We start from the raw sequence: 26,678 nt of genomic DNA on the forward strand, positions 1-26,678 counted from the left end.
TGTCTTACTTAGAAGGCCCCATGTGACCTGGCCCCAGTGGCCTCCTTGCTGTTTCTGGAAATGCCAGGAATGCTTCTGCCTCAGGATCTCTGCATGTGCTGTGCCCATCCTCATCCCTGTGGAGCCCACACAACAGCAAAAGCAGCAGCAATAATCCTAGCTCAAGCAGACAGGGCCAAGCCTGACAGCTCAGGTTCAAATCCACGTCTGCCATGTCCCAGTTGGCAGCCTTGGGGAGGGCGCCTGACCTCTCTGTGCTCAGTCTCCCCATCTGTAAAATCAGTGTACTGCTTCTCCTCATTTCTAAGGATGGTCAGGAGATAAAATGAGCTCTCGCCTGCCTGGCTAGTGCCTGGTTGTAATAAGCAACCAAATGCTAGAAGACATAAGTAAGGGAAGGAAGAAGAGGAATCACCACTGGTTACGGTTATGTCCTGTGTGCTGAGTGCACATTCTGATCTATATAAGAGCCCAGGAAAGAAATGCTATTATTGCTCCCATTTTCCAGATAAGGCAACAGAGGTACAGGGCTGTATCTGGGGTCTTCTCAGTCCTCTGCCTAGAAGGGCGGGGATACACCAGTGCTTCAGAGGAAGAAAGATCATCTAAAAGCAGTTACCCTTTCAATGTATCTACCGCCAAGTTTCTGCCAGACAGGTTAGCTGCAGGACCTCAGACCCTCAAGGCAATCATCTGGTCATTCGTAGAGAGGCCATCAAGGCCTCAGAGACTTGCCTGAGATCACCCAGCTAGGCAGTGGCAGATCTGGCTGGCTCCGGATCCTGTGGTCTTTCTGGAATAGTGTCCCAGCTACAGAGCTGTAAGGTATGCTTGGTTCCCCCTTCCAGGGAGAATACGTCCAGAGGGGAGCACTGAGTCGACAGCCTCCAGGCTCTTTGCCTTCAGAACCCACCAAGGCCATAGGATGACACTACACTCTTCATGAGCCAGAAACTGAGTGTGGCAGTGGTACCAGGACCTGGTCCTTCTGCTCCACACAGGGCACCGCTGGGCTGGCAAGACTTTCCCAGAGCTGAGTACCCACACTTGCCCCTTCTCTCCTCAATTCTTCACAGGCAAAAAAAAAAAAAAAATCCCTTGCAATTCTCATCCCATCATTTTGGCAGCTGCTTTTCGGGGACCCTAGCTGACACCATGCATCATCTTTCACCCCAATTGCAAGGAAGACTTCTCAGGCATGGAATCACGCACGGCACAGCAGATGCAGGCAGCTATGTGGGGCTTCTATGATCCCTGGAGTGGAGGGCTCCCCTGAGGGCTGGAGTCTGGAGCCCTCTCTGGCCATTAGCACAGCAGTCTTGCCCCCTCCCCAGTGGAGAGCCACCAGGCTGAGTCAGACAAAGCTGGTGTCCTTGTACCGGCTCCTTAGGTTGCCTGGGCCTCAGTCTTCCTCATCTGTGAAACAGGCATGCTGATACCTACGCCACCACATTGTCTTGAGAACTGCAGAAAAGCACCTGATTTTAAAAGGTGGTAACCAGGAGGGTGGGACTTTAGGTGCATTTCATTAGAAGCTAGATGGTCAGAGTTGGAAAAAGTCATAGAGCCCTATTCTTTTATTATTCAGGTGGAGAATGGGGGACAGAGATGGTGAAGAATCCTCGGCAGGAAGGGCCCTCGAGGTGCTGGCAGGGGTATACTCGTGTCCCTTGGCCTCACCCCAGAGTCTGAGGGGCTTCCATTCCCACGCGGCGCCGCGGGCACTCCAAAATGTGTGTGTGTTAGAATTAAGTCAAAGGGCGCACCAGGTGTGCCCGGCTCCCTGCCTCTCATCCAGTCCCTGGGCAACTCTGGGGACTTGGCTGGGGAAGAGGGAAATCCAGGTAAGCCTGGATGCTTTCATGAAGACTGTGGACAGCCGGAGGGTTGCTCAGAGGCTGTTTCCAGGAGATGCCAGCCAGAGTCATTGGGAGCAGGAGGCTGAGGCTGTGCCCACCTCCACTGGGAAGGAGGGCTCTGGCCACCTCTCTAGAAGATAGAACAAGCAGAGACATGACGCTAGGAACAGCTCCCGCGACCTCTGGGCCACGAGGACACGGGACCCCGCTTGAGTCAAAGGCGCAGACAACAGACATGAGGTAGGCAGAGCCACTTGGAGCCCCAGGGTGGAGAGTATGAGGTGCAAAACCGATGGAGTGGGAGAGACCGAGAGCCCCCGAGAAATGGGGGCGGGGACGTAAAGGACCGGCAGGGAGACGAGAGGGGAACCGGGTCTGCGGTCTGTGCGGGCCGGGCTGGGGCGGCCCTGCCGAGCCCCCGCCTGCCCGCCGCTCCCCAGCCTTTGTCCTGGGGCTGGAGCGCGTTCCCGCGGGCCGGGAGCGCCCCCTGCCGTCCCCCGAGGGCCCGACGCAGGAGCGCGCTCAAGGCCCGAACCCTGGGCCCCGCCACACCTGCGTGCGCTCGCTGTGCACGGGGAAACGGAGGCCCAGACAGAGGACAGGAGGGGACCTCAGCCAGCCGACGCTGCGCCACTACCGAAAATGGAAGCCTCTGGTGTGGGGCTTCTTGTGCTGATGCTGCCGCCCGCGCAGGGCACAGCCCGTGGCCCTGCCCCCACCACCCACACCCAGCTCTCCTTTGTGGGACTCAGATGGCCACGCGGACAGCAAGCACCACGGTGGGTCAGCCGAGCTGCCAGGGACTGCCACGCCGTGTGGCCCTGGCGAGGGGACACTGCTCCCAGCCACCGAGCCCCTCCCGGAAGAGCTCACACCTAGTTTTGCCCAGTTTTCAGATTTTTCCCCAAAAAAAGCTGGAAAATTTGGATTTTGATGGGAATGTACACAATTCAATAGCTTTTCAAAACAGGGTAAGGAAGAAAAAATGTGTTTGACCGGCAAGCCACCCACTGGCACTCCCCTCCCCGCTAGAGTGTCCTAAAGTGCTCTTTCTCAGATCTGAGCCACCCCTCCGACCAGGTCTTCTGTGGGTGCATCCTTAAGAGTTTTCTTCACTTAAATACGGTTATTGAAAAAGGAAACCCTGTATGTGTATTACAATTAGAAACCCAGTATCCTGCCTGCTGTAACTGCCTGGTAACCTTAGAAGTGAAATAGGACCATTAGAGCTAAAAGTTTGGTCCTGTTCCATTTCATATTACCACATTTGGTGGACAACTTCACCTGCAAACTGCTGATGTGTCACCTCTGACCTCAGGATGGGTGGGAATGGACTCAAAACAGGGCTCTTTCTAGGACCCTAGTGGTGGCCTCCAGGACTCTGGGAACCTAGAGAGGCTACTTTACCTGTTTCACTGTCACTGTCCATTCTCAGAGCCACGAAAATGGAAGCCTGGCGCGGGGGGTGGGGGGTGGGGGGTGGGGGACAGTGCCTGCCCTCAGAAATAAAGTACAGAAGGCAGCAGAGCTAGCCTGAGAGGAAGTGAGGAGACTGCACAGAGACAGTGCTTCACACTTGGATCCAACTAGAACCTTCCTGGTGACTCCGACCATGGAGGCTGATGATTGTATTCCTTCCTTGCTGCTGCTTGTAATGATCAGCTGTGAAGCTCCCATCTCTGGGAAACGCCAGCCAGGGGGTAGCAGGAAGCAGAGGGGAGCAGGGAGCTAGGGCCCATCCTGACAGTGCTGCAGGAGGACAAGTAAATGGCTGGTGTGTGGACCAGGAGGGAGGAGGTAGATTGGGACATTCAGGGGAGACGGGAGGGAAGGTCTAGGGTGCTGTGCCTCGAAGGCAGCTCTCCACAAGTTTCAGGTCCCTAGCCAGCAAAGTGGCTTCTTTATACTTGTCATTCCCCTGCTTCAAACCTTCCAGGAGCGCCCGCACCCTAGGACTAAGCCCAAACTGCCTGCTTAGGAGGCCCCACAGTGAATGTCCACTCTCTGGCCCCCTGACCTTTGTGCTCCCCACCCCCACCCCAACCCCGCTGGTCTGCTCTCATGGAGAACAGGCTACAGATGGATCTTGAGAAGATGAGTAGGAGTTAGCCGTGTGAATCAGACTGGGCGAAGGGAACAGGCTGCACCAAGGCGTGGAGGTGTGAAACAGCATGTCGTGTTCCGGAACTCAGTGATGCCCGAGGATCGGGGTGGAAACCGGGAGGTGGACTGCCGGTGGGTGAGAAGGGAAAAGCGGCCAGTGGCACCCTGGTCAGTACAGCCATAGAATATTAGGCAACCTATGAAAAAATTTAATTAACTCTCCACCAATAGACTTAAAGGGATTTCTATACAGTATTGTTGAATAAGAAAAGCAATTTGAAGATAAGTATGTATAATATGATCCCATTTTTATAAAACAATGGCCAAAATGCTCTGTGAGCACATACATAGAGCTCTATATGTCTGTATAGGATTTTATTAACACAAAAGAAAAATACAGAAGGCTACCTACTGGGTTGTTGACATGGGCTTTCTTCTGGAAAACCTATTGTGGGGGAAGGAGAATCAAGAAAAAAAAAGGATATAAAAAATCCAGACTGCCTTTCAAAAGATGTATGACCATAATTATGATACATGTCCCCATCATCCACCCGTCACCAAAACTGGACATGTGGGGATGGTCTCAGCCCATCCCCGCTTCTCACCCCACATGTCTGCTCCTGTCTGGATGAGAGGGACACCTCCCCAACCACCCCCCACCCAACCCCTTGAAACACACACACTATATTTATTTTTAGGGTCTCCCACCCAGCCCATTCTCCACACAGCCAACCCTTTGATGATGGTCCCAACTGCACTGAGAGTGAAACCTAGCCCCCAGCATGGCTTCCAACCTCCTACTCCGCTGGCTTTGCCACCTCTGCAAACCCAGACCTCACTGCTCCCCCACCCACTGCCAAGTAGCGCATGCTCCCAGCCACTGTATTTCCCTCAACTTAACCTTTACACCAGTCAGCACAAACTTCATTGCTATTTGCTATATCCCAGCCATAGTTCTGAGCACTCAGCATTTATTAAAAGCATTTAATCCTCACAACAACCCTATAAAAGGGTATATTTTTTTGTATTATATTTTGTAGGATGGAAAACTAAAACACAGAAAGGTAAGTAATTTGCCTAAGGTTGCACAACTAGTTAGTGGTGGAAATGGTCCTCGAGCCCAAGCTCTGGAACCACTGCACCCTTTCTTATGCCTTTGAATATGTCATTCCTTCTGTGTGGAACCCTCTTTAGTTTCTGCCCTCACTTGGCTAAAAACTGGTCACCACTAGAGCTCAATTGAGATATTACTTCCCCCAAGAAGCCTTCTCTGACCCCCCAAATCTGGGCTAGACATTCTTTTGACATTCTCCCCCATAACCCAGTCATTCCTCAATCATAGCACATCTCATGCTGTTCTCGGATTGCTGAACATCCTTACCAGCCTAGGAGTTCCTAGGAGTCAGTGGCCACCGTTTACTCCTTTGAGGATAGGTCCCAAGTACCTAGCACAAACAAAGCTCATGTTAGGAACCCAATGTGTGCTGTATTTTAAAAAGTGACTATTAGTACTTCAGATAGGCTAGAATTTGCTTGCTTCGCGTTTGGGGGCGGGGAGGGGGGGCAGGAAGGGAAGGGTTGGGGAAGTCCCTTTCAGCACCAAGGAGAGCTCCTGGCCAGCCTCCCGCTGCTGCTTGGACAAAGGTCCCTGGGTTTGCTTCTTTGTTCTCTGAGGGCTCTGGGCTCTGACCTGGCCAGGACTCTCCAGGCAGAAACATTAGTTCATTTGCCTGAGTGGGGAACACCTCAGGGCAGAAGGGGGAGAGGAAGAATCTGAGGGCTAGAATTAGCCAGCCCCTTGGGCAGAGCTGCATCCCCACCCCAGGGTCCTACCATCAATCACACTGCACCTCACTTTTTAGCCAGCACAAAGTTTAAAAAAGTAGTTAGAGAGCCTGTTGGAAGCAGCGCCAAATCTATGTGTTTTCTGGAAGTATTGAACTAGAAAGAAATGAAAACATCAAAATACTCTTTGTACCAAGCTCGAATTGAGCCCTGCCTCATTCGGTCCATGTCTCGGGCCTGACTAGAATGATGAAGCGATGGAGGGGAGAGTGGGTTGAAAAGGAACAAGGCTCAGCGGGGGACCTCCGACTGCCATTCGCAGACCGCAGGGCGGCAAGCTCAGAAGGAGTCCCTGCTCCGGGGAGAGCAGAGGAACAAGATTGACAGGTGAGGAGATAGAGGGGGAGGGGGCCGCTCCTGGAAGAGGCTGAGACACAAAGCAATGCTGGCAGACTGGGGAGAGCCTGGCAGAGGAGTAGAGAGACAAGCCAGAGCCATCAGTGCTCCAAGAAAGATGTGCAAGAGCTCCCCAGGCAGCCATAGGGCCCCAAGGCAGAAAGGACAGGGTGTGTGTAGCAAGAGATGTGAATAGTGTATTGGCAGGAATCAGAGGACACCACCAGTTAGCAACACAGCCAGACAAAATCTCTGAGGTTTTCGAGTGTCACTTACAGTATGGTTGGAGGATCCCCAGCCTTGGAAAAGAACCTGGTCTTAGATGACCGATAGGCCTTTGTTACTCCGTGTTCAAAAGCACATTTTGGGACCAAATCCTGTAGCTAGAGTTGCTCAGTTGTACATGAGGCTACCACAAGGCTGAGGCCCCCACCACCAGACATCCATTGTGTGTGGGGGGAGGTGTGGGGGATGGGGGGTGGCCGTGATGCCTGTGGCCAAAAGAATGAAGAGAAACCAGGTTCTTATTGTCCGTTCCACAGCCAGGCTTTGTCAGCCCTGGTCCTGTGGAGCTGGAGGCAGCCACTCCTCCAGGGCCAAGGATTTGGGAAATGGGGGTGCCCCAGCTGGTCTCAGCTAAAACCTGCAGAAGTGCTGCATCCAGGAGGAGAGGAAATGAGTCATATCTCAAAAGCCATGGAGAGAGGAGATGCCTGGCTCATTTTGTTTTTACACAGCATTGGCTGAGCAGTTTCTCTGTGTGCCCATTACACACGTCAGCAGCCTGAATGCTCTCGGCAGCCTGAACGCTCTCAACAGCCATCAGAGGTGAGCATGGCTGTTTTATAGCTTTTTTGCCCCAGAGTTCAGAGAGGCAAAGCCAGTTGCCCAAGGCCACCAGCAAATTACCTCGGGAGCTGGGACTCTTACATGAGTGAGCCAGATACAGACAAAGGGAGCAGAGGGCTCTCCACCCACATTCCAGACTCTCCTTTGTCCCCTTCTCCAGCTCCTTGCCTTTGAGGACTGGCTTCCTGCTTGACCGTGAGAGCTGCCACCACTGTGAATCAGGCGCACCTACCTTCTTTCTCCGTGGGACTGGCTTCTGGGTATTTGGCCATACGATCTGCTGGGAAAGGGGAGGATCCAGTCCCTCCTGGTCCGAATGAGCCAGACACCAACATGGAGAAAGTGACAGGCCGGCTCCAGGCATAATCCCCACCTGCAGCATTTCCAGCCCCAAATCCTCTTCTTGCCTCAGTTATCACCTCACTCGGTACCACCCCTCCTGGTCCTGACTGATGACCTGCTCTGGACCCACTTTTCTGCCAAATGCTCTGCCTCTGCTGAGCATTTCAGGGATCCAGCCTCTGGCCCCACACATCATCATCTTAGAAGCAAATGCTTCCTTGGACCCACTCTGTGCTAGATGTTCTTGCAAGACTATTTGTCTCATGTTATGTCTCATGCCTATTTGTTCATTTAATCCTGACCGCTACCCCACATTACAGGTGAGGAAACTGAGGCGGGAAGCAGGCACCATACTTGTGGGTGGCTAGACCCAGGTAGCATGCCCCCAAGCTCTGTGCTCTTAATACCCTGCTGTCTTTCGGTGACAGGTGAGCGTGTGATTCTGGATGTTCAAGGTAGCCATCCACCTGGATGGCTAGGGGCTGTGCACTGGGGTCCCCCTCTCCTGCATGAAGCCTGCTCTTGTGCAACTGGGAGGCAAGGTGCAGGCAGGCTCGGCGGAGGACCGGAGGACCACTCGCTCTGGCACCGGCCCCACCGCGGCAGCAGGCGGGCTTACACAATGAAAGCTAATTCCTCGGTTGTAATGACTGGGAGAACTGCTGGCTTCTGACTCCTCGCATAATTACCATGAGACCTCCGTAGAGTAATTCACCAGATAATTACATGGTAGCGGGTGGGGGGTGGGATTCTTCTCTGGAAGGTAAAAAGGTAGCATTTAATTTCGAGGGGGATGCCTAATCCTATAATTACTCGGTAAAGTCCCCTATTCCCGCCAACTCGATTCCCTAGGGCCAGCCTGACCTGCAGAACCAAATCAAGCAGGAGCTCTTCCCAAGATGGAAATTTGAGGAGGGGGCAGGGGGTGGATGGGGTCTCCCAGAGCTTCTTTACATGTGAATTCTCCTTGGAGCCTCAAAGTACAACAGGAGAAATAGGCAGGGCAGGAAACAGGAAGTATTTTAATATGCTGAAGATGAAACAGCCACACAGGGAGAAATCCGTACCCCCAGGCAAATCAGCCGTTCAGTGTGGCCATCCAGGCTGGGGTCCAAACTCAGGGCATCCCAACCTCTCTGAGACCAACATCTTTATCAGTCTAAGGGGGCTGAGCCACCCTGCATCGTGCATTGTCACCACCAGTAGTGCCTAACAAATACTCCGAAACAGGCTTTAAAAAAGCAACCATTTATTGCTCATGCCTTGGCAGGGAGTTAGTAGCTCGGCTTAAGCTGTGACTCACTCACATGCCTGGTGACACGGCTGTCAGCTGGGGCAACAGGTGACTGGGCCACATGGGTCTCATCCTCCAGCAGGTGAGCCTGGGCTTGGTCACAGGCAGCTGAGCGGTTTCAAGAGCCGCAGTGGAAGTGCACAGGGCCTCTTGAGACCCAGGCTGCGAACTAGAACACAATCATTTCTGCCACATTCTATCAGCCAAAGCAGGTCCCGGGCCAGCCGAGAGTCGGGGGCGGAGGAGCGGACTGCACCCCTTGATGGGAGGGCCTGCATCACATGTAAAGAGAGGGACAGGAGCTTGGGCCCACTTCCGTAGGCACTCCACCACGGCCTGCCTCATAGGGTTATTGCAAGATTTATGAGATGCCACTCATAGGGTTCCTTGCACACGTTCCTTGCACACGTAAGTGTTCAATACAGCGAAGGTCTGCTTATTATTGTGAATAATAATAAAAGGAGGCTAGTGATAGAGATGGGCATGGACTCCTGGCACCTAATATCCAAGCCGTTGGGCTTTCCTTGCACAGAGACAGTGTGCAGTAGAAACACTGTCTGTGCACATTTGCAGACAGGATGCAAGTCCCTGTCCTACCTGCCTCTTGGCACACTCACTCCCCACCCAATGCATGTTGTCTGCAGCACTAGGTGGGGAAGACCCCACTCCATAGAAGCAGTGTGAGGATCAGAGTGACACTGCACGCCAGGACAAAGCTGCCCCCCACCCATCCCCCCTACCTACATCTCAGTCTTTTCTTAAAAAAAAAAAAAAAAAAAAGATTTATTTATTTGAGACAGAGAAAGCATCCATGGCAGCAGTGGGAGGGGCAGAGGGAGAGAGAGAATCCCATGCAGACCCTCTGCTGAGCATGGAGCCGGACTCGGGCTGCTCTCACAACCCCGAGATCATGACCTGAGCTGAAATCAAGAGTTGGATGCTTAACCGAATGAGCCACCCAGGTGCCCCTCTGTCTTTTCAAATCCAAGCCCCACTGCCCAAAGGGTTTTGTATAGCTGTATTTCCTGTTGCTTCCATTACAAGAAAAGTCACTGATTTCCTTTCTTTTTCCAAATATTACACTAAAAAAACCCCAAATATTACACTATTCACAACACAGAAATGCTTTTTTTGAACTAGATATTTCCTCACAGAGATACTGGTGCATTCCCTGCTCTACCAGGCCATGCTGGCCCACCCCCACCCCCCCATCCCCCCGCTGGACCATAACCTCACACCCTGTGGTCCTGACAATTTCTTTCTATAAATTCAGTTGTCATTATACAAGTAATTACACTCTCCTTTTGAACACTGCAGAGAAGGTAAGTCCTGCATGCCCACCACCCCCTATTGCAAGTGCCCTCCCCAGATGTCATCTTTACCTCCCCCAAACCACCACAAACACAGGCATATTTCACATCCTTCCAGACCTCTTCTTAATTAACGTATACATTAGCTTCATCAGTTCCTATGAATTTACATGTAATATATATATGTTCTCACAAAAGTGGGGCATGTAGTTGGAAGTATATATTAATTTGCAACATTCTTTTTTCACCCAAACTCTAAATACCTATCTCTATGGATGATATAGATCTGGTTCATTCTGTTTAAATGTTGTATTCTTTTTTTGCATTAAGAATTTATTTATTTATTCATGAGAGACACAGAAAGGGAGGCAGAGACACAGGCAGAAGGAGAAGCAGGCCCCCTGGGGGGAGTCTGATGTGGGACTTGATCCCGGGACCCCGGGATCACGCCCTGAGCCAAAGGCAGACATTCAACCACTGAGTCACCCAGGCGCCTCTGTTGTATAATATTCTGTAGTATGAATGGACCACACTTTATCCATCCATTCCCTAGTTGATAATAAAATACTTACCACAGCACTCCTCTAAACAAGTGTTTGGAACAGGTTTTACATCATTTAATCCCTCACGTGAACCAACCATGAGGTAGGTACCACTGTTATTTTTGTTTTGCAGCTTTGAAGGAATCATGCCACAGAGAGGGTAGATGACCTAGGTAAGGTCACACAGCACATAAGGACTGGAACCTATGTAGTCTTGCTCCAAAATTCCTGCTCTCAACCACAATGCTATGCTGCTTCTCATGGATTCTGGGTTGTCCTGGGTTTTGTTGGCTTAGGTTTTTTGCCTTTGCAAAAGTAGCCCTGCCATTTTAATTCACTCCAAGCTCTTTTCTTAGAATCAGGAATTTCCCTTTGTTGACCATATCTTTGAACTTGAGGCCAACTTGCCATTGGAAGACCCTGCCTGCAATTTGGCCCCAACCAACGGCTCAGCCTCAAAGTGCCCTTTCCCACATACCTGGGGGCCTTCCATGGATCACCCTAGGGTGTCTTCAGGGATGCTGCAGATAGTCAGAAGCCTCGGCTCTCTGCTCTGACCTGTCCCCAGGGTGGACTGTGGGCCTCTCCTCTCACCTTACCCTGTGCACCTACCAGAATGCAGGGTCATCCCTGAGGCGTGTGGAGGACCAGCTCTTGAGAGTGGACTTCACTGGTGGAGGGCGAGTAGCTCTGGCCCAAATTCGGGGCTCAGCCCGGGGCTCAGCCAGGGCAGCGTTGAGTAACCCTTTCCCAACACTGGCATCCCTGAGACTAGAAACACTGAAGTGACCTTTGGGTCACTAAAGGGCCAAAAGTGTGTACCAAGGCAGGATGGAAGAAGGTAAGGAGGCACATTCTGGAAATTCTAAGTGCCTCAGTACTAGGTACATAAGGCAGGGAGAAAGAGGAGCCTGGGAGGGGTGGAGGGGCAGAGGCTAAATCAGGGAGACCTGAATGCCAGGCCCAATTCTGCAAGCCCCTCGAAATGATGGAGCAAGGAGGTTGGACCGGCAAGAAGCGGGTCGCAGGAAAGGACATGGTCTGAGGTGGAGAGGAGCAGAACTGAGTGGGTGCCGAAGAGTTTGCCAGATGCGAGACAGGGAACAAGGCAAAAGCCCGCAGGTCAGCAGGAGACGAGGCATGGGGTCTGAGAGCCATATGTAGCAAACAGCACAGGCTCCGTCCTGCATTGGCTAGGAGCCGCGGAGGTGTGCGAGCAGGGATAGGAGCTGCGGGCACTGGGCTCAGGAAGATTTCTCCAGGTGAGGAAGAAGTGGAGGCAGATAATAGCTCCACGGAGGGGGCTGGGGCAGAGCTCCACTCCTGGGTGCCACAGGGAAAACAGCCTGATAGAGCTTCTGCAGAGAGAGGCACGTCGCACAGGGTGAGTGTCCTCTGCCCCCATTTCCCCGGCTCTAATCCTCTTGACTTTGCCTTGAGTCCAGTGGTTTGTGGGGCAGAGCCTTCCAGAAACGTGTTGAAATTAGCTCCATGTATGGTGCTCTGCTGCCAGTAGGTAGCAGAGGGGCCCCTGCAGGCCCAGCCCCTCCTCAAGAGTCACCCCATCACTCCCAGATGGTTCTGTGGCCATCGCAGAGGGCATCACCCTTTTCTCACCCCCTATCAAACAGGGGGGTGTGGCCCTAGCACACGGCAGGTGCTTCACAATTACTTCCGAAGTGCCATTCCCTTACACAGGCTGCAGGCAGAGTTCTGGAGTGTCTTGGCTTAGCCCCAGCCAGGACGGAAAAGAATGACCAGGTCCCCTGGAAAGAAAGGTTAGCATTCTGTTAGCCAACATCACATGGCCATTGCAATGTTAGCTGCCTTCATGAAGACAAAGACGGGTCTCTCTTGATTGAGACATTTGCTGGGTGTCTTGGGGCAGGCTGGTCCTGAGATAAGGGCCAAGTTTAAGTCATATATTTAGGAGGTGGATCTAGGTAGCACCAGTAGGGAAATGGGGCTGAGACGAGGAAGGGAAAGAGACCGATGCTGTGCAGCCTCAAACAAGTCACCTAAGCTCTCTGATCTTTGTTTCTCAGTAGAACTAGGTACAGTAATATCTCTCTGAGAGGACCTGGGGGAGGTTAAAGGGAAGTGCCTGGCATAAACAAGTAGGTCATTATGTTGCAGTGCTGGAAGCCCTCTAAGCATCGAGGACTAGCCAAGCCCCACAGCAAAGGATATGACTACACCCCAGGTATGCAGCGCTGCATGGGATATGCACGGTTGCTGACCACTGCCAGGCCTGGGGCTCTTTCAGCTTTGCCCAGTGGGTTCTGCCCTCCGGGCTCCATGCAGGTCCAAGGACATGAGCTTCCTTGGGGACCCCGGGACTCCTTGGAACCCCCAGTGGATAGTAGGGGAGGGAAGGGGAAGGCTTTTCATCCTGAGCTCTGCTGGTCTTTTCAGACTCCACGTGGGTAGAGGTCAGTCCACACCACTTCCAACCAGGAGTGCTCCAAGGTTGAGTGGGCACAGCCATGAGGTCATCTGGGCAGGGGGCCTGGAATCCTGGGGTCCATCTAATACCCGAGTCAGTGAGAGAATGCCTCACCAGTCGCTCTGCGACCTTGGCAACGTCCTTAGCCCTTCTGTACCTCCTTCTCAACATCTGTTAAATGGGGCTGCCAACTGTACCTACCTTCAGAGGGGAACTGAGCTCCTCCATGTAAAGAGTCCAGGCCCACAGTAAGTGTCCAGAAAATGCTGGCTGATAGTGCTAGGTGCTGGAGGAATGGTCAGGGTCCCAGGTGCCAGGACCACTGAGGGGCGGGAGCCTCAAGGCAGGTGGGGACAGACAATGTGCCTGTGGCTGACTTCATCAGGAGCACTAGGGAGTGCATGACACCCCAGGGGCACAGCCAAGAAGGGGCTGCCAGGTGAGCTGAGGAAGGAGGAGGGGGGTGTTCTGGGCCCCAAGCAGGCCTAGGCTCCAAGATATGTATGTGACCCACACGTGGTCAGCAGTGTCCTATGGCTGGCATGTCTAATCCCTGACACAGAAGATTTCATTGGTCCTCACAAGGCTCTGTCAGGTGGACAGAATCAGCCCATGTCTCAGATAAAGAAACCGAGGCACAGGCAGGTCAGATGCTCACTGGCTAGCAGAGCCATGATCCTTCCCAGAGAGCCTGCCTGAGGGTCTGTGCTCCTCTCACACACTGCTTTGGAAAAGGGGGAGGGGCACTCTCCAGAAGTTGTTCCCTCCCCTGCCTCCACCCAGGATCCCACATCTCCTCCTTAGTCCTTGCCCCAGGCTCCACCTCTTCCCTAACCACCACCCCCCAGGCTCCATTTCCTGCCTGGTCCCCTCCCCCAGGGTCCCTTTCCTCCCTTGTCACCCTCAAAGCACCATCCTGCCCCCAGGCTCCATCTGCCCCCCCCCATCTCCCGCCAGAGTGCCCCTTGTTCTCTGCATCTTTCCCTGAATGCACTCCCTCTGCAGCCAACTCTTCCTTGACTAAGCTGGGTCTCTGAGTTCAAGCATTGGCCCCGGGGGTGGGGGGGTGGTCCCTGACCCAGAGAGATGAAGAGAGACCTCAGGAGTGTTATCGGCCTTACCTCCCCTTTGTCCCAGGACCTGCTGGGCCTGGGCCCTATTTAGCCTGCTCTGCTTCCAACCCGGGCTCTCCACCCCTGCCTGCCTGCTGCAGAAGGGGGTGGGCAGGAAAGCTACTTCCTTCCAGGCCCACGGCTCCACATCAAACCCGTCCTCATTAAGAAGCACTGCGTGTGCCAGGGTGACATCTTTATTCGTGCGCCCGGAGACTTCAAAGCCTTCAGGAGATCTCCTCGGTGGATTAGACATGAAAAATGTCGGAGATGAGATGGAGCAAAGAAGCAGGCAGCCGCTCCAGGCGTTAATTAGGCAGGGGGTGGGGGCCCACAGGACAGGACATGTACCCGGGGCTCCTCAGCCTCCAGCCCAGGGTAGGGGGTGCCAAGGGCTGGCGTGTCTAGGGCAGGGAAGTCCAGCCTACTGCAGGCTCTCTAAGGCTTCGACCCCAGCTGCCTGTGGGCCAGGCCTTTCCCCATGGGACAATTCACTCTACAGTGACCGTGACCAAGCAGCTCCCCCACTGGCCCACAGATGTGGGCTTTCCCTTGCCCAGGGAAGGTCCTTGAGGCTGTGGGTGGCAGGTGAAGAAGAAGGAGGCACAGGCAGTCTAGGGAGGCAGGAAGGAGCAGTCCCAAACCCTGTGCTAAGTTCTCCAGGAGAGACAGGTCCAGGAGGCCATGCAAGCTAGGATGCCAGGCAGAGGGGACAGCACATGAAAGCTGTTCTCTCACTGGAGGGCCACCAGCGGGATCCAAACTGAGATGGACCAGGACAAGGAAGCCACGGGTGGTCTTCGGGATGGGGCAGTGTGGTCACTGTTGGGGTCTTGAGGATGCTTTGAGGGCCCGGCTGGAGCTGGTGCTGGGGCAGAGGTCTGAGGCCTGGAGAGCCATCAGGATATGGGGTGGTCCTGGTAAAAGACATGGACCTGAAGTGAGGAGCAGCCACAGGCATACAGAGGGGGCAGCGGGGAGGGAACCATCAGGTGAGGGGGTCCCGACTGATGTCCAGACTCCTGGAACCAGGCAGAAGCTGGGCTGTCCCCCAACTGAGGCCAGGAAGAAAGGACAGGTATGGAGAGGATGCTGAGCCTGGTCTGGGGCCTGCTGGCTTGGAGGTGCTCCAGGATACCTGGTGAGATGGTCAGAGGTGGGGGAGTTTTGGAACCAGGGCTCAAGGGAGGCACGAGAAAGGGTGGGTGGCCCATCATCCACACACACAAGATTAAGGGCTGTGGGGGCAGGGCAGACTCTCTAAATGTCCTGTCTCCAAGGAGATTGTCTGAGGCCTCCACGGGTGCTGGGAAAGAGGTGAGCAGCCAAGCCTGGGGACGCAGAGGGCACGGTCTAACCAAGCCGAGGAACAAAGTGAGGGGCCCCAAAAAGGACCATCATCAGACCGAGGTGCCAGGGGGGACCTGAGCCCTGGCAAAGCAAGGGCACCATCTGTTTTAAAGGCCGAGGTGCAGACATGCCCCCCGTCCCCACCATGGTCCTTGCGCAGTGTCCGGGAAAGGGAGATGCTAAGACCCTGGGTGCTTCCCAAAACATTTCCTAGGGGGATGGGGAGAGGAAGCCTGACAGCTCAGGGGGCAACCGAGAAACGAGAAACGAATGCCTTTGAGCTTTCCTGGGCCTGCTAGATGGGGAGCGGGGTGGGGTGGGGGATAAATGTTTCATACATTAGCTTTCTCTCCCCCCTAGGGTAGGAAGGGGGAAATGGAGCTACTGATTGGCCCATTTGGGTGTCAGCTTTGATTTGGTGCATGTCACTTGGGTGACTAATTGGAAAAAAACGCAGTCTCTGATCAAGAGGTGGCCTCAGAGTCTCCTGGCAGGTGATGAGGAATCTGTGGGGATCTCGGTGGGGATGGTGGTGCTGCTACTGGCTGAGGGGCAGCCACTCCAGGACAGGCCGACAGAATGTGTGGCTGTGCTCACGCCCCACATAAAACTCTCCCCTGCTCCCCCCACACCCCTGAAGGGCAGGGCATTGAAGGCAAGTGACTCTGCTTTTCCTGCTGGGGGGCAGGCAAAGGGCAACTGTCTCCAATCCTGGGGTACCCTGCACTGCTGCCGCCGGGTGAAGCCCCACACTGCGGCTACCACCCTCTGAGCCGCCTGCGAGCAGGGCCCATGCCAGGGCATCTGTGCTTCTGCTGGCATCTGTTCCCGCCTTCTGTCCAGGTTAAGTCCCCTCTCAGGTGAGCTGATGGAGCAGGGCTCTAGATGAACCAGATGGCCAATGCGAGTGCTGTAGCTCCCAGGGGCTCATGTGACCCAGGCAGAGGCATTCAGAGGCCGAGAATATTCGACTAAGATTTTGCCACACTTTTGGGAAAGAGGAGTCTCTTCCTTTTCACTAGGGGGTCACTAAGCTAGTAGGAGGCGGACAAGGAAATCATCAGTGCTTGAAGCAGGTTGGGTTCTCCAGGAAGTCAACTCTCAGGCAGATTTCAGTGGACAGGATGTTCATTAAAGAGGGTCCTGAGGATCAGGTCTTCAGAAGGCTGGTGAAGACGGAAGGGTGAGCAGAGGGAGAAGTGACAGCCTCAGCCACCCCCTGGGGATCCCTGGAGCTCAAGTGGCCCCTTCAGGATTGTCCTGAGTTGGGCTGAGTTGGCCGAGCCTTTTCTTCTCCCCATCATCAGCCATTGGGTCTGGGCCACCCAGGCAAAGTATGTGACCTCAGGCAAGACAGTTCTTGGCCGGCAGAGCAGGAGTTGAGAACGGTCAGCTCGACGGCCCTTCCAGCAGCCGAAGGGCGATGCGTCCTTCATCAGCAGGGCTTCTGTGCATACGGGGTCCACCAGGCAGCCACCTCTGTTACCCCTGGGGAAGGAATGAATGAAATCCAGGCCAAAGCCGAGGTAAGAAATGGAACCATGTTGAGACTCAAAGACCTTGTTTGAACTCCTAGCTTCTGCACTGCTTGGTGCATCTGAACTTTTTGCTTAAGCCAGTTTGAATTGGGTTTCTGTCCCTTGTCAATGAGAGAGGAGGACACTAAACCAAGCTTAGTCTAACTAGTCATTTTAGGGCTTAGCTAGAAAGGACGTGTGATGACAAGGACTGGGGAGCAGGGAGCCATCCCGGCGTCAGGAAGGAGCACACTGGAGCTTAGGTCAGAAGCAGCACAAGTGACGGCCAGGGCATCTGAAGCAGGCCAGGGTGGGGGCGGGAGAGGGTAGGCACACCAAGAAGGGAAGCAGGATGCACAGAGCTGGAGGGATGCCCGCAGGTACCCACCACACCCTCCAACCCTGCCTCCCAGGGTCCAGGGGTGCAGCACTGAGTGATGCAGACACTGGCTGAGGAGAGACCCCCGTTCCCAGGGCTGCAGTAGTTGCTTCAGGGGGTGGGAGGGTCACCCTAACAGGACCAGCCAGGGTCCAGGTACATCGGACCCAAGAGTTCTGTGGGAGCTGAGATCTCTGGCCAAGACCCACTGTCCACTTCTCCCTCCATCCCACTTCCTTTGTGTGGTCACCACCCAACCCCACCCACCTCCTCTGCGTGTCCTCCACTTCAACCCAATTAAAAGCAGGCTTCACCCTGTTGAACCTCCAGGCTTGTGCCCTCTGGGTCAGACCTTTTGGGCCAGGAGAACCTCCTGGGGGACAGGGCTTGGTCCCCAGCCATGTCTGATTGCTCTGTCACCCACATCTTCTCAACAGGCTCAGCACACCTGCATGTGCCTTTGTTTAGGAGTGTCAGGGAGAGGTGTGGGCTCAGAGAGGGGCGAGAGGGGAGGGGAAGTTCCATGGCAGGGATACATAAAGGAAAACAAAGTTCCTGGGTGGTGCAGTCAGTTAAGCATCTGCTTTTGGCTCAGGTCATGATCTTGGGGTCCTGAGATCAAGCCCCACATTCCATTCCCCGCTCAGTGGGGAGCCTGCTTCCCCCCTCCCTCTGCCCTTCCCCCAGCTCATTCTCTCTCTCTCTCTTTCAAATAAATAAAATCTTAAAAAAGAAAGAAAACAAAGTTCAGCTCAAACCAATGATCAAATCCTCAAGGCTTTGTGTAGGATGCCGAGCAATGTGGCTCAGAATTAAGGGAGAGAGCAAAGAGATGGGGAGGTGGGAAGGTGGATGGGTGGCTGCTTTAGCTGTTCCTCAACACCAGGCTGTCTGTGTGCCAGGCTTGCCACCGTGTTACTTTGAATGCCCACCCAGCAACCCTCATGGTGGGTTCTGTTCATTCCCTTTTAGGAACTGGCTTGTCTGAGGACCACTCAGCGACTTCATGGCTGTTTCCTTCACAGCAGGGAGTTGTGGGGCGGGGCAGTATTTGGAGTGAAGTTATAACAAGAGACAGAGAAATAAATCTGTGAGAATGATTAAGTGATTCCCAGAACGAGTCTCCAAAATTACAGATTATCCCAGCTGGAAAGATTCTGGAGTCACAGACTCAACATCCCATTTCACAGAAGGGTAACTGAGCTTCTAAGTCGGCCCCACGTCCTCAAATAAATGACAGGACCAAGCTTAAAACCCCAGTCTCTAGCCTACTAGCCAGAGGCTCTAGACAGCCCCTGCTTGAGCTTCTGCTCCTCCTTCCGGAGACTCCGCCATCCCTCCCGGGGTCGGTGAAGGGGGAGAGGTCTGCAGAAGGCCCTTCTGACTGAGCTCTGATCTGCCTTTCTTCTGTTCAACCCCATCGTCTTTTGTAATTAGAAAATCAATTACTTTTTCTGAAAGAAACATGCCTGGTTCTAGCGAGGTGGATAAGAGGTTGGGAGTTGTCCTAGGCCTGGCAGGTGGAGAACCAGTGCCCTATCAGCCAGGCCAGGTGGCTGGGCCCACAGGTGTGTGTGGGGGGGTTGGGGTGGGGGAGTTGCAGAGAGGGGTGCACCAGCAGGGCAGCCACCTGGCTACTGCAATCCAGCAGCCAAGAAAGCAGAATCCAAGCACCTTTGGAAGAGGACCCCTTGGATTCGCACCCCACAGGGCGAACGGGCCTAAAAGGGACCCTCCTCGTGCCGCCGCCCTTTATGTGTGGGAACTGACAGTGTCCATCCAGCTGTGCCTGTCTGCTTAGAGTATGCAAGGCCAGGGCTCCCAGCGAGGTCCCCCACCTCTCTCCATCACTCACCCTACCCCAGCCATCAGCCTGTGCCCCCTCCCACCACAGGGCCTTTGCCCGGCCACTGTCTGCACAGAGACATCATTACCCCCAGGGCCTACTCCTGGGATCTCTGCTCATCAGGTCATGAGCAACCACTCCACCACACCCCACCTGGATTCCCTTTTCCCCCCTCTGCTGTGGTTTCTTCTAGAGCATATACAACCTTTTTTTTTTTTAATGCATTTATTTATTCACGAGAGGCACAGAGAGAGGGGCAGAAACACAGGCAGAGGGAGAAGCAGGCTCCATGCAGGGAGCCCGATGCAGGACTCGATCCCAGGACCCCGGGATCACGCCCTGAGCCGAAGGCAGAAGCTCAACCCCTGAGCCACCCAGGCGTCCCCACATACAACCTCTAACATACTACAAAACTCCTATCTCCTACCTCCACGACTGGGATGCAGACTCAGCCCTGATAACAGACTCGGGATAAAAAATCTTGATGCAGATCTGGCACCCTGGCTGTGGGAAGGCCACAGTCAGCCCTGGAGAGGGGCTAGCCTTGTCAGTGTTTGCCTGGAGCTTACTTCCCTGTGCCATGCCCAGCTCATTGAAAGTCGCCGGCACATGGGGCTATGAAGCAAAACACAGAACGCAGTGCTCCTCAGAGAGCATTGTGATGAAGACGGTTGGAACCCAGGATAGATCCCCCAGAGGAGGGAATCTTGGAGGTCAAAAGGCAGGCAGCAAGAGCCAGCCCCAGTCCCTGCGTTGGGAGTCTACTCCATGCCACCTGCAGAGATCTGATTGTGTCTGGATTAAGGAAACCGTCCTCAACATAGTTGGTATCCTTGCCTGCTGGCAGGCACACCATCTCCCCAGAGGCTCCCCAGGCTCCCTCCCACCTGTGCTGGTCTACAGAGAAGGTCCCTTCACTGATGAACACCACCTGGTGGAAATACCTGGGAGGTTACACCTGCCACTTGGTCACACCCCCATGACAGTAGGCAGCCAGGCCTGTGGTCACCTGGTCCAGGGAAGTTCAAAAGTCCGGCACCCTCCCCTCAAGACAGTACAACTCCAACGAGATTTATTCTTCAGAACTCTCCCCTGGTCCAACCCCAGTGGAGTGGTAAGTTCATTAGAAAGGAAATAGAAGTTTTCAATCGTATTAGTTAGAAGATGGTCATTATCACTTATAATAATATATACACACATGCAATAAGCTGTCATTTTCCCCTATTAGATTGGTGAATACAAAAAGGTTTGCTAATACACTGATGGGAATGCAGGCAAAGAGACACACCACCCTCCATGCAGGAGGCCTTGGCATACCTGTCCACATTACAGACACACCTGCCTGTACCCAGCATTCGCTTCTGAGAAGTTCGCCTGTGGGGATACAAGGACTTGAACTCGGAGATGTATGTACATAGACGGCAGGCAGCAGAGGACAGAGAAACAATCTCAGCGCCCATCCAAAGGGGTTGGCCAGGTGAGTTGCAACATACCTATAAAAGAGAGCCCTCCACAGCCACTTCGAAAAGAAGGAAGCAGATCTCTATGTGTGAATATGGAATAATCAGGCATGAAGACTCTGAAAATTAAAAGGCATGAGGTAAAACACCCTGTAGGACGTGCTACTGCTGGTGTGTGTGGGGGGAGATATAGGTTTGTGTGTCTGTGCAAAATATCTCCAGAAAGATGCTCATGAAATCAGGTTCCTGATCTCAGAGATGAGTCGCCATCTCTGAGATCAGGAACCAGCTGTCAAAGGTGGAAGACAGCACTGTATTTTGACTCTCACTTATATGACCTTTCCAAGAAAAAAAGTTTTAACAGTGTAGAATAGTAACAGATGTTTGAGACCCTGGGGAGGAGAGCACAGTGCCAGGAAGCCGCAAGGAGGGTCCTGAGCCTGACTTGGCAGGACAACCGGCAGTGGTACCCGAGCTGCCCAGAGGAGCCTGGGAAGAAGGAGGGGCAGGAGCTGCTCCTACCAGCAGAAACTGAGTATACTTAGGGGTGGGCATATTAGGGGATCAGCCCTCAAGAGGGTTCCCACCAGAGGTAAGCATATTCAGGTGCTAAGGGATGATCTGGAAAGATCCACAGGTGGGGTGGAGAGGGGATCCCAGGGATAGGACTCTACCTCAAGGACCTCAGGTCATAGCCCCTTCCACACACATGTACCTTCTACTTAAAACACCTCACGGGCTGCCCATGGTCACTCTCAGAATAAAGATGAAAGCCCTTCCCAAGGTCTACAGGGCTCTGTGTGGTCGGCCTGGCCTCTCGTGTGGCCACAACCCTATCCTGCCCCCACCCCCCTGTGCATATGCCCCAGGGTCACCTGCCTGGAACCCACCAAGCCCCTTCCACCACAGGCTCTCCTGGGAGGCTTTTCCTCACCTTCTCCACTGGCACCACCCCACCAGGTTAACTCCTGTTCATCCTTCATGGAAGCTCAGGCATCACCACTTCAGGAAGTGGCCTCCCTTGCAAGCACACACACTCACCTCTGAGACGCTTGCTGGTGCTTCTAATAGTCATTTGTGCAAGCCTTGAAGCCATGTCTGTCTCCCCACACATGACCATTCACTCCAGAAAGACAGAGAGCACCTACTTTTTTTCTATTCTTTTCTATTCTATTCTATTCTATTCTATTCTATTCTATTCTATTCTATTCTATTCTAATTTTATTCTATTCTATCTGTTCTATTCTGTTCAACTCTTTTCTATCTTGTTCTATCCTATCCTATCCCATCCCATCCTACTCTATCCTATCCTATCTTATTCTGTTCTATTCTTTTCTATTCTAACACACTCAAGCACACATACAGGCCATAGAGTGCAGCTCACTGAATTTCTACACACCCATGTAAACATGACTACACTCCAGCAATTTCTCATGTCACCCCCCTCAAGGGTGACCACCATTCTGACTTCCACCAACTTAGATTCACGCTGCCAGCTTTTAAGCTTTCTACATATTTAGTCATAGAGCAGGTGCTCTGTGTGAGGTAGGATCCGTTTTGTCAAGGGTGGCTGTGGGCCGTCCGTTCCCAGTGCCATGTAAGAACCCACTGTACCGGTATACCAAAGCCAATGGGCTTGGGAGCTGCTTCTGGTCTGGGGTCATGATGGATAACACTGCTATGCATGTTCTCATACAAGCCTTTTGATACACATGTGTAGACATTCTGTTGCTGTAGACTCAGGCATGCAATTGCCAGGTAGTGAGATAAAGGTGTGCTCGCTTTAGTAAGCAGCGGAAGGCCACACGGTTTCCAGTGTGGGTGCCCCAGGTCACACTCCTGCCTGCACAGGGGTGGGGACGGCAGGAGGCTCCACGTCCTCGGCCGCACTGTCCTCTTGGGGGCTGTCCTCTTCACCTAGCCATTCTGACGAGTGGTCATGGGCCTTCAGTGGATCACATCAGTTTTTACTCACTCTTTATCTCCATGCCTGACACCATGGGTAGACATTTAATAAGTATTTGTCAAAGAGAGGAGAGGGGAAGGAGACAGAATGGGAGAGAGGGAAGGCAGGAGAGAGGGAGGGAAGGAAAGGAGGGGCTGTCTCTTAAATTGGTTTGCTTCTGCCTCTGAACCACGAAGCCAGCAGGCTCCATGGATCTGGCAAGAATGCCCTCAGCCCTGGGGACAACTCCTCAGGCAGAGATCAGAAGTCTAGAACAACATAGGCACTTTGATCTCTCTCTTGCTAAGATGGAAACATTCCTGGAGGATGGGCAGGAGGTGGACACTTCTGGACCAGCACAGCCTCCCCAGGAAGGAGCGAAGTCAGGAAGATGAAGAGAAATGGTCCAGGTGGCACCTCTCAGGCTGGGAACAGAAAGCAGAGAGAATCAAAGGCGTCTCCAGAACAACCCTGGCCGGGGAGGCGGGGACAGAGGCCGGGGAGCCTCTTGAGGAGGCCGCAGGTCCGGGCCTCCCCTCCCCTCTGTTCCCCAGGCACACAGCGGAATTGGACAGAGGGAAGGCAGAAGGGAAGGGTGCAGTTCAGGCCTCGGCGTCGAGGGAGAGAGGGAGCGCAGGTCAGGCCAGGGAAGGGCCGCGCGGGCCTAGGCGTCCTGCGTGCATGTGTGTGTGCCCCAACGCGGGTGCATGTGCCTGCGTGTGTTTAATTTAAACTTCAACAAAAGAAAGCAAAGATGGCCTTAGTAATATCCATGAAAGGAACATACTGAACACCGTGCAGAGGCTCGGGGTGAAACAGCACTAACAAGCTCAGGACTCCCTTCCAAAGCCCTGGCCGTGCGCCGGGCCGTGTGCTCACTGCTTACTACGTGCTGATGAGCTTCCTCACAGCTCTGCTCAGTGGACACTATTCCACCCCACCTCTGAGATGAGAAAACAGAGGCACACCCAGGGGAGCCACACAAGCAGCACAGAGTGGCCCCCATCCAGGGCTTGAGCCGCTGCCGTCCAGCTCCAGAGTCTACACTCCTGGAGAATCACGAGAAGATGCAATTAATCGTGATTTTCCCTTTTACTCACACTTTTATATGCCAAATAGCTACAAAATACATGTCTTACTTGTGAGAAATAAAAGGACATAGAGAAATTCGATTGTGCTGGGGCATTTTAACTAACACTCTTTTATGAAATATTAAGGAACAAAAAATGAGCAAGGAGGATCTGAGCTCTGTAATTAAGAGGATGAATTAATACATAAACATCTATCATTATGCCCAACAGGGAACATGCCACTGGGGTGAGTTCCATGGAACAGCTGTGAAAGCTGATCCTTGGGTTAAGTGTCTGCCTTCGGCTCAGGTCATGATCTCAGGGTCCTGGGAGTCAGGCTGCCTGCTCAGCGGGGAGCCTGCTTCTCCCTCTCCCTCTGCCCACCCGCCTTGCTTGTGCTTTCTTGCTTTCACGCTCTGTCTCAAGTAAATGAGTAAAATCTTAAAGTAAAAAAAGAAAAGCTGATCGTTTGGTCAGTCACGGTGCCAGTGTCAAAAAAAAAAAAATGTTTGAACAGATATTTTAGAGATGACAGCCTGGACCACAATAAAATAAAACTGGCAATAAATTCTTTCTAAATAAAGAAAGAAAATTGGAGATTTAAAACTCTTCTCCTAAATAACATGTAGGTCAAGGAGGAAATCAAGCACACAACAGACTACCTGGAAAACAATGAACACAGAGCCCCACATATCAAAACCTCTGGGACAGTCCTCGCCAGCCTCAGAGGCTCCTCCACGACTTTAAATGCTTTTATTGTCAAAAACCCACTCGCACATACAAAGAGAACATGAACAGATGAGGCTTTCAACCTCAGATTTTTAAGAAAAGAACAAACCCAAAGGAAAATGGGAGAAAGGAAATAATAAAGATAAAAGCAAATAAATAAATTAGGGAACATAAAAGCATGAACACAATAAATAAATAACAGACCTGGTTCTTTTGAAAAGAAACTAATAAAACAGGGGGGGAAAACCTCCTATAAATTGAATCAAGGAAAACTCTGTAAATGTGAAGGTCTTCCCACTTCAAATTCAGTGCTCTTTAATTTTTTAAAGACAGGCAGGCTATTAAAAAGAGAAAACAAAAAAAGAAAGAAACAATCTCTGCTAAAGACCATAGGGAGGGGAAGCTAGACATAGCACAGATGCTCCTCTATGGTAGAACCTGTGGGATTGGGGTCACAAAGTTCCCCAGCCTCAATCCAGGAGCATCCTCATCTCAGGACACAGGGGTGAGGGCTCCATGGGGGACTGTCCTTCCAGAGGTCCTGAGTGCGTAGAATGAGTGAGGCCCAGTGGCCCTGTGCCCATTTCACAGATGTGAATCATCAGTTCAGACAAAGCTAAGTGACGTCAAAGCCCCCCTCCCCAGCTCTGGCCACCTCTGGGCCCCCTAGAAGAGCCTCCCACCGCATCCTCTATTACTCTCTTATTAATTTTCTTTTCTGATTCATTTCTCTCTTTTTAAGATTGTATTTATTTATGCATGAGAGACACACACAGAGAGAGAGAGAGGCAGAGACACAGGCAGAGGGAGAAGCAGGCTCCCTGTGGGGAGTCTGATGTGGGGACTCGATCCCAGGACCCCAGGATCACGCCCTGAGCCAAAGGCAGACACTCAACCACTGAGCCACCCAGTGTCCCTTCTGATATATTTCCTTCCTGGGTTCTTATTTCTAAGCGAGGAAGCAGAGGTCCTAACAGGTCCAAGCGGACCCCCGACAACGGTAATCACCAGCAAACCAGTTCCAGGTCCATGGTCTCCTGGAGCCACGGAGGCAGCTCTCCACGGGGCAGCAACACTCGCCCCCACCTCTCCCCCCACACACACATCTCAGCTCTCCTCACAAGGAAACTAAATTGTTTGTTTTATCACTGCTTTGATATGAAGATTAGGTGGTTTCAGGATTCGCATGGCCAGACTGGTGGCTTCAAGTGACTAAGTGGAGAGTTTATTTTAATGGCCAAATTCATTTTAAAATGATCCCACAACCATTATCAACCGACAGGCCCATTAATTTAACATTTTTACTTAATGGAGTCCATTTTGGCAGGAGGGTAGGAGGTGAATGAGATGCTGGTGTAACTTATGAGAATGTAACTCAAACTGGTTCAAGCAAAACAAAACCAAACACAAAACCAGACTGACTCCCTGGGCTCGGGCCGGGCTGGATCCAGAGGCTGGGGCGAGGCTGTCACAGGTCCCTCCAGCTCCTCAGCGTGCAGCCAGCCGGGCACCCCTGGACTTCCAGCAGAGGCCTGGTGACACTGCAGATGTCACCCGTGCTCATGCCACAGGTGGACTTCCTTCTCCAAAGAAAAATGAGGGAGCTGGTGCCACCCTACCGTGGGGCGTCTGCAAACCTGGAGGTTCATGAAGGTGTCCTGTTTCTCCAAAGCCGTTTTGAAAGACGCAGGCTGAAGGGTTTGGGTGTTACAGTGTCTGTGCCTTACGTTCAGAGAGTTCAGCAGAGATAAAGGGCATTCAGCGGGGAGGATGGAGGAGCAACCAGCCCCGGCTACAGCAGCCACTGCAGGCATTCAGATTGCTTTCAGCCACTCCTTCAGTATTTCCATTTTAAATGTTTTCATAAGAAAGGTGGCAGAGGAGTTGCCAGTTAAATTGGGTCTGGTTTTTTTAAGATTCTATTTATTTATTCGACAGAGCAGGAGCAGGGCGCGTGGCAGGCGGAGGGGGCGGGAGCCGCAGCTGTGGGGCTCCATCTCAGCAGCCGGGATCATGACCCAAGACGCTTGACGGGCTGCGCCACTCAGGCGCCCCTAAATTCTTTTCAAACAAGGGTTAGTGCAGATGTTGCTGGCGACCGTGGAGTTCCTGCGCGGGAGGGAGCCTGAGGGCCGCTCTCCAGGCGCAGTGAGCAAGCGGCCGGCCGGGAAGGAGCCTCTGGCACAATCCCACCCCAGGGTCCCGGCGGAGGAGGCCCCGTGCCTGGGCCTGGGCTTCTCCCGGAGCAGGGAGCTCTTGGCCCCGGGGCTGTGCTGCGGACAGAGACAAGGTGCCACAGCTGCCCCGCAGCCCGGCTCAGGCCCTGCCTCTCCCACCCTCCGCG

General features: G+C 53.1%; 3 long non-coding RNA genes across 4 annotated transcripts; 2 read left to right on the forward strand and 1 right to left on the reverse strand.

The window, feature by feature from the left end:
* Positions 1 to 1,736: 1,736 nt before the first annotated feature.
* LOC144289435 (uncharacterized) lies at positions 1,737 to 7,603 on the forward strand. Its single transcript, XR_013357326.1, has 2 exons — positions 1,737 to 2,099; positions 7,153 to 7,603. It is a non-coding gene; the product is annotated as an uncharacterized LOC144289435 (long non-coding RNA).
* Positions 7,604 to 14,219: 6,616 nt separating this feature from the next.
* LOC144289431 (uncharacterized) lies at positions 14,220 to 20,024 on the reverse strand. The gene is made up of 2 exons (XR_013357319.1): positions 19,558 to 20,024; positions 14,220 to 16,876 (listed from the first exon to the last, which is right to left on the reverse strand). It is a non-coding gene; the product is annotated as an uncharacterized LOC144289431 (long non-coding RNA).
* On the forward strand, positions 19,813 to 23,662 carry LOC144289430 (uncharacterized). Of its 2 annotated transcripts, XR_013357318.1 has the most exons (3): positions 19,813 to 20,244; positions 20,359 to 20,607; positions 22,844 to 23,662. It is a non-coding gene; the product is annotated as an uncharacterized LOC144289430 (long non-coding RNA). The 2 variants fall into 2 exon arrangements; XR_013357317.1 differs by lacking the exon at positions 22,844 to 23,662 and having other exon boundaries at positions 20,359 to 20,741.
* Positions 23,663 to 26,678: the final 3,016 nt, after the last annotated feature.

Source organism: Canis aureus, chromosome 19, assembly GCF_053574225.1.
Source record: "Canis aureus isolate CA01 chromosome 19, VMU_Caureus_v.1.0, whole genome shotgun sequence".
Lineage (NCBI taxonomy): Eukaryota > Metazoa > Chordata > Mammalia > Carnivora > Canidae > Canis > Canis aureus.